At 39.7% G+C, this 10,109-nt stretch overlaps 1 long non-coding RNA gene across 2 annotated transcripts in view; it reads left to right on the forward strand.

Moving 5' to 3' along the window:
- The window catches only part of LOC134969653 (uncharacterized), a 57,251-nt gene extending 47,615 nt beyond the window's left edge, over window positions 1-9,636 (forward strand). For both annotated transcript variants that reach the window (XR_010189515.1, XR_010189519.1), the window contains 2 exons: window positions 2,283-2,397; window positions 9,212-9,636. This is a non-coding gene — a long non-coding RNA (uncharacterized LOC134969653). The remainder of the gene's footprint in view (window positions 1-2,282; window positions 2,398-9,211) is intronic.
- Window positions 9,637-10,109: the final 473 nt, after the last annotated feature.

The raw sequence follows: 10,109 nt of genomic DNA on the forward strand, positions 1-10,109 counted from the left end.
ACTTGACGACACAGAGGTAGGTAGAGTAGTGGCCTACTGTACCGTACTGCTATATATTATATACTGGCGGTCAGCAAAATTATGCACTGCCCTCCTACTATATATACACCGCACCACTTAAATGCACCACAGGGGTGGATGGATAGTATACTTGACGACACAGAGGTAGGTAGAGCAATGGCCTACTGTACCATACTGCTATATATTATATACTGGTGGTCAGCAAAATTATGCACTGTCCTCCTACTATAAATACACCGCACAACAACTAAAATGCACCACAGGTATGGATGGATAGTATACTTGATGACACAGAGGTAGGTAGAGCAGTGGCCTACTGTACCGTACTGCTATATATTATATACTGGCGGTCAGCAAAATTATGCACTGTCCTCCTACTATATATACACCTCACCACTTAAATGCACCACAGGGATGGATGGATAGTACACTTGACGACACAGATGTAGGTAGAGCAGTGGCCTACTGTACCGTACTGCTATATATTATATACTGGCGATCAGCAAAATTATGCACTGTCCTCCTACTATATATACACCTCACCACTTAAATGCACCACAGGTATGGATGGATAGATACTTGACGACACAGAGGTAGGTAGAGCAGTGGACTACTGTACCGTACTGCTATATATTATATACTGGTGGTCAACAAAATTATGTACTGTCCTCCTACTATATATACACCACACAACAACTAAAATGCACCACAGGGATGGATGGATAGTATACTTGACGACACAGAGGTAGGTAGAGCAGTGGACTACTGTACCATACTGCTATACTGGTGGTGACTGGTCAGCAAAATTCTGCACTGTCCTGTCCTCCTATACTACAATGCAGCACAGATATGGAGCATTTTTCAGGCAGAGAACGTAGATATTTTCAGCACACTCAGCACAGATATTTGCAAGCACACTGAGCACAGATACTTACAGCACACTGAGCACAGATATTTGCAGCACACTGAACACAACTTTCCCTATCATCTCCAATGCACGAATGAAAATGGCGGCGACGCGCGGCTCCTTATATAGGATACGAATCTCGCGAGAATCCGACAGTGGGATGATGACTTTCGGGCGCGCTTGGGTTAACCGAGCAAGGCGGGAGGATCCGAGTCTGTCTCGGACCCGTGAAAATGGGTGAAGTTCGGGGGGGTTCGGATTCCGAGGAACCGAACCCGCTCATCACTACTAATAAACTATCCACAGCTGATGCACCAACATTTCACACACACCAACTTATCTAAAATAATCACACCGACAACTATAATTGAGGTGAAAGGGGTTAGCTTTTTATTGAGAGGGTTTAAATTAGTTTTTATTTAAATTTAAAGCTAAACTAAAGTATGGTGGCAGGAAAAGAATGGCCTAGCTTAGCATAAGCACTAGCAATAAACTTATAAATAGGGCCAACTGCATGGCAGGCAAGGATGAGCAAACTGCCACCATCCTTGTCCATCCAACTTGCAAAGGCTGGGCGGGGACAACACCAAATCAATGAGGCCATCTGCCCACATCAGCATCAACTTGAGGCGACAGTCCAGCCACAGAGAAGGAAAGGACCCACCTGGTAGGGTGGTGCCCCTTGCCCTACACTGCTGTCCATGCCTAACCTCCTCCATGAACTGAACTGCCCTGCAGAGAAAAATATCAATCAAAACAAACCATTAAACAGAAGCCGTTCTGAGTCCGGCCACCACCACAAACCCAGCTGACACATAACGTTATTACTAAAAACAAAGGAGGGATGGGAGGGTAAAGTCCAGAAGAAAGAGACGGCCTCTTTTTCAACTCCCTAGCTTAAACAATTAAAGTACCTCCTATTCCCATTCCAATCCAATTGCAATACCCTGACAACCATTTAACCCCTCCCAACAGAATCCTTAACCCCCCCGTGTTCTTGCCAGAAGTGTGAGCACACATAGCCGGGAGGTTTATGACACTTCTTTCATATGTGAATGCCCTCTGAGTTCTTCCTGCTAATTGATATTTATTAATCAAAGATAAAAATATATATCTGCCTGTATATGAGGCCTTTGTGTGCAACTAGGAACCAGTCACGAGAATGGTGTACATATTTCATCACCTTGAAAATTAGCCCAGTGGCCTGGGTGTGAACCGCACCCCCGAATCAATGGATCTCAGAGAGTGAAAATGTTATAAGAAACGGGGTATGAATGAGATAAATGGGTTTCTCAGAAAATAATAGTGCACCTTTTGACACTAATCTCAATTTTATTTTTCTCACCAATGAAAGGTTTTTTTGCAGATGCATATACAGTAGGTAAACAGAAGAACGGTACATGAAGACAGTTGCAGGAATAGTATACTGTACATTGTGCAGAACATGTTGAGAGCATGACGCATACAAGGTGAGATATGTACTGAAGTAAGGTCAGATGGGAGACAGTTCATGTATTATAATATTCTAATGTAATGACATTTCTGTGCTTGTGTGGACAGATGTGTCAAAATTCGGAAAACTAATAGACAGACTTGCATAAACAATAGTTTAAGGAAAATGTCATCAATCCAAAGCTGGTTTCCCTGGTTTACATCTTCAGCCATGTAAAATATCTGTTTTGAAATATCATATAGATGTAGAAATACTGTAGATACAGTATTTGGATTTCTTTTCACTAAAAAAAATATTCTAGTAAGAGTACAGCATCTATTTATTGATTAGCACACGTTTTGAGAATAACTGTGAGACACATAATTTTTTTTTAGGCTGATGGACCATGATTAATTAGACCCATATAATTATTAATTTGAGTGCAGTCTGTGATTCAGATTCCCCACTGAAAAATTAGACAGGAAGCAATTTATCATAGTTCAGTTGTTTAAAACCCTGTATAAAAATGAAGCACAAAAAAATTAAATATGTCAAACAAGAAACCATTGTTTTCCGACTCTTAAAAGTCTGATGAAAACTTTTTTTTAATGGAAAAACATTATTAAAGATTGTCTGGCTTACTTCTTTTTTTGTGCGTAAAATAATATGTAAATAATATACTGAAAAATAACCTCTAAATGATAAAAACATTATGATTTTAATTCTACCTGATGATAATGTTGAATTTTTTACCTTCATAGGTTTTTAATGAAGAAATAATTGGTTCTAAGATTGTACAAAAGAGGTGTATTTAAATATATAACTATATATTAACTGTTATTATGCATATTGGTGGTCATTCTGAGTTGTTCGCTCGTTGACGTTTTTCGCAACGGAACGATTAGGTGGAAAATGCGCATGTGCATGGTACGCAGCGCGCATGCGTTCAGTAATTTAGCACAAAATTTTGGAAATTTGCACAAGCTCGAGTGACGTTTTTTCATCGCTCGAGTGATCGTAGTGTGATTGACAGGAAGTGGGTGTTTCTGGGTGGAAACTGGCCGTTTTCAGGGAGTGTGCTAAAAAATGCAGGCATTCCAGGTAAAAACGCAGGAGTGGCTGGGGAAATGGGGGAGTGGCTGGCCGAACGCAGGGCGTGTTTGTGACGTCAAACCAGGAACTAAACGGACTGAGGTGATCGCAATCTAGGAGTAGGTCTGGAGCTACTCAGAAACTGCAAGGAATTATTTAGTAGCAGTTCTGCTAATCTTTCGTTTGCTATTCTGCTAAGCTATGATACACTCCCAGAGGGAGGCGGCCTAGCGTTTGCAATGCTGCTAAAAGCAGCTAGCGAGCGAACAACTCAGAATGACCACAATTATGCATATTGTAATGGAGGAATGTACAGAATAAGTTTACGGATTAGCACACTTAGGGGTACAGTATTTTACCTAAACAGCGGTTTTGTATTTTTTGCAGTATAGCCTTTGGATTCCATTCTGCGGATTTAGTTAAACCCAAACTGACACAATTCCACTGTGAATCCGGAGATAAGAATAGAACATTGAAGCAAATTCAATGTTTTCCATTACAAGTATAGAAAACCCATATTTACTATGAAACGTGTTTAGAAACCACCAAAACTCTTCCAATAAACCCGCACCCTCCAAAAAATAAAAAGGTGGAACATTTATAATCCTCAACCTGTCACCATAAAAAAAACTATTACACACCTCCTACAACTATACTTATCTCTCTCTCCTTCTGCTTCTACTAGCTGGGGACATAGAGTATCCCCAAATCCAGGTCCCATCCACATTCCCCACTCACATTCAGCTGATAAACAACGTAATGTAAATCCAATAAATCATATAAACATCACGTGTCTCCTATCTCCCTCCAAGTCACTAAAATGTGCCTTATGGAATGCACACTATGTTTGCGACAAATAAACATTTGTCCATGATTTTTTTATTTAAACAAAACTCACCCTGCTGGCTATAACAGAAACATAGCTCACACAATCAGACATGGCCTCACCTGCAGCACTGTCACATGGAGGGCTCCACTTCACACACATCTCCAGGTCTGTTAACAATAAAGAAGTTTGGTTTGGAATAGGGGTGTGACCCAGGCCATTTTTCAGGTTTTGTGTTTTGGGTTTGCATCTGTATCTCCTTTGTGTTTTGGATCTGTATTGGTTTTGCCAAAAATGCCCTTGCGGGTTTCAGTTTTGGCTTTGGATCTATATTTAAGAAAAAACAACTAAAATAACAGAATTTGGGAGTGTTTTTGTTGCTGCAGTAATATTAACCTCAATAACATTAATTTCCACTAATTTCCAGTCTATTTTGAACACCTCACAGCTCACAATATAATTTTCTTCCAGTTTAGGCCAAAAGTTGCACTGAGGTAGCTGGATGACTAAGCTAAATGACAGAAGTGAGTGCACAAACACGTGGCACATCTAACAGTGGCACTGCAGTGGCAGACAAGATATTAGTTTTAAAAACTATGCCAAATAAAAGCTCCAAACAGCACATAATACAAAAAATAGAGGTGCAAGATGGAATTGTCCTTGGGCCCTCCCACCCACCCTTATGTTGTATATATTAAACAGAACATGCACAGTTTAATAAACCAATAATTTCAGCGACAGGGATCATAACATGTGGCTGAAATGATTGGTTTGTTTGAGCCCTCACAAAACATTTTTTTAGAAGGACTACCTCTGTTAAGTAATTACTCTGAGAATGTTGATGATGAGGTGTTAATTACATTATAATCTTGTACAATAAGTTTCTTGTCTTCACCGCAAATAACGTAACATGGAGGAGGTGCCGAGATGGCTACCATTCGTACCTCTACTAAATTTGGCCTCATAAATGGAGCAGATGCTTTCATAAACATTGTCTGTGTTTGGGTAAAAATAATCCCACCCCCATGAGGTTTTTCTGGTTTTGTGCCCAGGCATTGCAATGGCTTTCTTTTTATCATGGTCAACAACTGCAGCCACCGGTGGCTGACTTACACAAACACCATCATCATCAACATCCTCACTTTCAGAAAGTACACAGATATCCCCCTCATCCTGTCCCACTTCCACACATGAATCCTTAATTTGTATTATGTCCTCATCAGATTCATCACCTTCTTTACCTGTACTGCTCCCCACATGTGCAGATGGTTCAGAAATGGTGGAAGGAGTTGACAGAGGCTACGACAGTGTGGGAAATGTCAGACTCCTAAACGTTCCTCAATATGTCTGATGGCTCTGATTCTGAATGCGCAGGTTGTCATACTGCCTCTGCAGCTAACTTTACTTTTGATTTTTTCCCCTTTACTTTTGTAAAATTAAATGATTTTACATACCCAGACTTAAAGCCATCTATGCCACTGGGCATCTGCCTTAGCAGATGGCATTGACAGACTTAAATTGTCAATGTCTTGACTAGTGACAGCAGCTTCAGCACTAGTAGTAGCCTCCATTTCTATCAACACAAAGTGAGGTTGACCTTCACCGACAGTGTCGCACAATTGAGTCAGAAATATATATATAAATATAATAATTACGCACTGCGGTTGACTTCACCAACAGCGCTGCACAAATGAGTCAGAAATATACATAATAATTACACACCGCGGTTGACTTCACTGACAGTGTTGCACAAATGAGTCAGAAATACATATAATAATTACACACTGCGGTTGACTTGACCAACAGTGTCGCACAATGCGTTTGTGAGCAGGAAATAATACACTGTGATCTTACCAGCAGTGTCACAGTACTTATGACAATAAAATAAAAATTGTATAGTACACTGGGGTACAGCACAAACTATATATATATATATATATATATATATATATATATATATATATGTATAATTTTAGGCTTTTTCATTTTAGGTTTTATTATTTTAATTTTACACTGGGGCAGAGCCCCTGGATGGATAGATCACATCTGTCAGATACAGCAGAAAGAGAGAGCATCCCTTTTTCAGACACAACAGACAGAGCACCACTTTTTCAGATACAGCAGAGAGCACCCCTTTTTCAGATACAGCAGACAGAGAGCACTTATTTCAGATATAGCAGACAGAGTGAGCACCCCTTTGTCAGATACAACAGACAGAGCACCCCTTTTTCAGATACAACAGACATAGAGTGCACCCATTTTAGATGCAGAAGACAGAGAGAGAGCACCCCTTTTTCAGGTACAGTAGACAAAGAGACCACCCCTTTAAGATACAGCAGACAGTGCACCCTTTCAGATACAGCAGACAGAGAGAGCACCCCTTTCATTTACAGCAGACATAGCACCCCTTTCAGATACAGAAGTACCCCTTTCAGATACAGCTGAGAGCGCACCTGCCCCATGCCACGCCAGACACAGTAGTGGAGATGGACACATCCGTCCAGTACATTTTCCAATGCCGGAGTGAAGATGGCGCCAATCACCAGGTACTTATATAGAATCCAAAACCCACAAGAATCCAACAATGGGATGATGACGCTTTGCCTCGTTAATGTGGGAAGTCCCGAACTGGACTCGGATCGCAAAGTTGGGGGTGGTTCAGTTCCTCAGGAACCGAACCAGCTCATCCCTAGTGTGGAATAATACTGACTTAATTTTTCACATACAAGGTTTTTCCACTGGTTCCATCACTCATATTTACATAATTTGAAATACATTCTATTAGGATTTTCACCCCTTTCTCTCTGCGTGTTGCTGCTATCTATCGCCCACCTGGTCAACACAAACAATTTCTGGAAGATTTTTCTGCTTGGCTCCCTCACTTCTTAACCTCTGCCATCTCTGCCATGATTATGGGTGATTTCTATATCGCTATTGACAGTCCACAATCTCTTCATGCCTGCAAACTAATCTCTCTAACCTCCTCTCTTGGCCTTTCCCAATGGACTGACTCATTAGGAGGGCCACTGCCTTGATTTTGTATTCACCAGACTATGCTCAGTTTCTGATTTCACTAACACTCCTTTCCCTCTTTCAAATCATAACCTTATATCTTGCATGCTCTCCTCTATTACTTTAAACTCAATGTCATTGAAGTCTACAAAACCTCCTCAAAGACACCCATCCCCCTCCATGAAGACTTACTGTAGTAGTCAGCAATGGCACTCTAAATTTACAAAACACCTACAAAAACTTCCAAGTAAAATAGAATGTCAGTGCCGTAAGTCTCGTACTTCAAGTGATTTCCTCATATATTAGACCATTTACCACCTTATCATTATGCTCTGGAGATTGCCAAACAAACATATTTCCAAACTCTCATCTCCGCTTATTCTTAGGTCCTCTGCTTTTCTCAATATATATCACTAATCAGCTCTTTCAGATTTCAGTATCATCTATATGCTGATTATACTCAAATCTACCTATCCTCCCTAGAGTTTTCACCATCTGTATTGGTCCATGTCACTGAAAGCCTTTCTGTCATTTCATCTTGGATGTCATCTCACCACCTCCCCAGATATTTATTTTTATTTTATTTTCATTTTTATTTTCATTTTCATTTTCGTTTTATATTTATGTTGATTTTATTTTTTTATTTTTTCATTTGAATTATTATTCATTTTCTATTTCTATTTTATTTTACTTGATTATTTTCTCATTATTTTCAGTTCAGTTTAGTTTATGGATATCTATTTATAAATCCAACTTTTCATACAAAGTTTACAATAAACCTTAGCTTGATTGAGATCCTGTGAAATTACTACAAATCCCGAGATGCTGGATAATCACCTATAACTCCGGTGGGAAGACTACACGCTAAGAAAACTTGAAAAAACTAAATCTCCCAGCAGCCGCTAGTAAAAAATTACTACTTTTGGTAGCGGAAACACAGCCATTTTCCTGAGACGCCCAAAAATTAACTATATTTTTAGCAGCCTCAAGTGTACCGCGACCACTTCCAGTCACAGAGCAATGGGATTTAGTGTCCTTCCACAGACTTTAGAACTCACAACTGATTTATTATTATAACTACACCCAATTTTGGTGCAGTGTTTTCTGGCCCTAGATTATTATTTAGTTTGCAACTCTGATCCTCGGACCGGAAACGGAAGTTCCACCATCTTTAACCATATTGGTTTTCAATACAAATACTAGATAGGACGTTCATCCTTCCATGCCTTGAAAAACAGTCCACAGACTCAAAACGTGTTGGCCAGGAGGACATATTTGAATAGGTGGACCTAGTTGTGCAGTACTGCAGGATGGTATGACCCTTTTCTATATATATTTTTGAGACTTAGGAGCCAGACCTTTGCTTCATATTTAATTGGTCTATACCACCTCTAGATCACTGCACAACTGTCCTGGGCGATGTATACTTTCATCTCTATTTTTATATAATTTTAATATATTTTCTTTGTTTTAATATTGTATTTGTCATCAGTGTTGTGTATATTAAAAATCTTTTTAAATCACACTGCATCGGAACACTGACTGAGCAAAAGAAAGTGTTACAGTATATGAGGATTCGCGCTCCATCTAACGTGAGTAATGGTACGCACAACATCTTTTTAAAGAAACCTTGATGCAGTTTCTTATATCGTGTAAGAGAGGCATGCTATCATCCATAAAATCATCACTCAGGAATCTCACTGTAAAAGTCTATCTAATGAATTTACTTTGAATATCTAAAGAAACCTTGATGTGCTTCACTACACCTTTGATAGTGTAAGTGAGGTATGCCACCTCATGAATAAAATTCTCATTGTGATTAAAGATAATCCTTTCAGTTGAAAAGACAAAATGAGAACTGTTAATACATTAATATTGGAATTTATTACACAAATTTTCTTTTGTACTTCATATTTTTTAGGTAGTACAGATGGACTCGTCATTCCTCCAAATTACATCATGGAGCCTATCTTGCCTCGAGACTTGTCTACAGTGGGTGACACCTCTTTGTTCCTCTGGATCTTACTGTACAAGTCCAATCAAATTCCTTTGGTTTAACAGAAGTACAAGGATATATTCAGCAAGCAAGGAGCAACTTTATTACTTCCTCACCGGGAGTGGGACTATCCCATCAACTTGATCCCAAGAAAGACCCTCCAAGGGACGTGTATAACCATTATGCCTACCAGAAACCCAAGCAATGTCTGACTACATCAAGGGGAACATAGAGAAATGGTTCATCTGCCTCTCATTGTCACCCGCTGGTGCTGGGTTCTTTTTTGTCAAGAAAAAGGACTGTGGGTAAAGTCCATGTATTAACAAAAATAAATGTCACCACTCCTTCCACAGGTGCTAAATGGTTCACCCAGAGCAAGAATCCTCAATGGAGATATAATTTCTGTTTTTCCTATGGTAGAACCTCGTGTTTCCACAGTTATATAAAAAGAAACAGAAAGATACAGTAGTGTAATACTGCATTAAAATTCCCACTCCAAAATATGTGAATACTTTCCATGGATTATTCTCGTACAAGAATTTCTGACTACTTTTTACTTTGTCTACCATAAAAAGTGGTGAGTCTCTCACCGGCTCCAAACCATGGGCAACGACATGTTTGGTCACATCATCTGACTAGTGAATCGCTAATAGGAAAACAGTACCTGCACTCCTGGCCAATCCACTTTCATTAGTAACTATAAATGAGACCCCTGTTGGGCCAGCAAGCTGCCAGTGCAATAAGTCTCTGTTCTCAGTGTAACTTGTGTACCTGTGCTCCCTAGTCCTCCAAGGATTCCTGTTTAGCTAAAGCCTCACCAGTA

Source organism: Pseudophryne corroboree, chromosome 1, assembly GCF_028390025.1.
Source record: "Pseudophryne corroboree isolate aPseCor3 chromosome 1, aPseCor3.hap2, whole genome shotgun sequence".
NCBI classification, from domain to species: Eukaryota; Metazoa; Chordata; class Amphibia; order Anura; family Myobatrachidae; genus Pseudophryne; species Pseudophryne corroboree.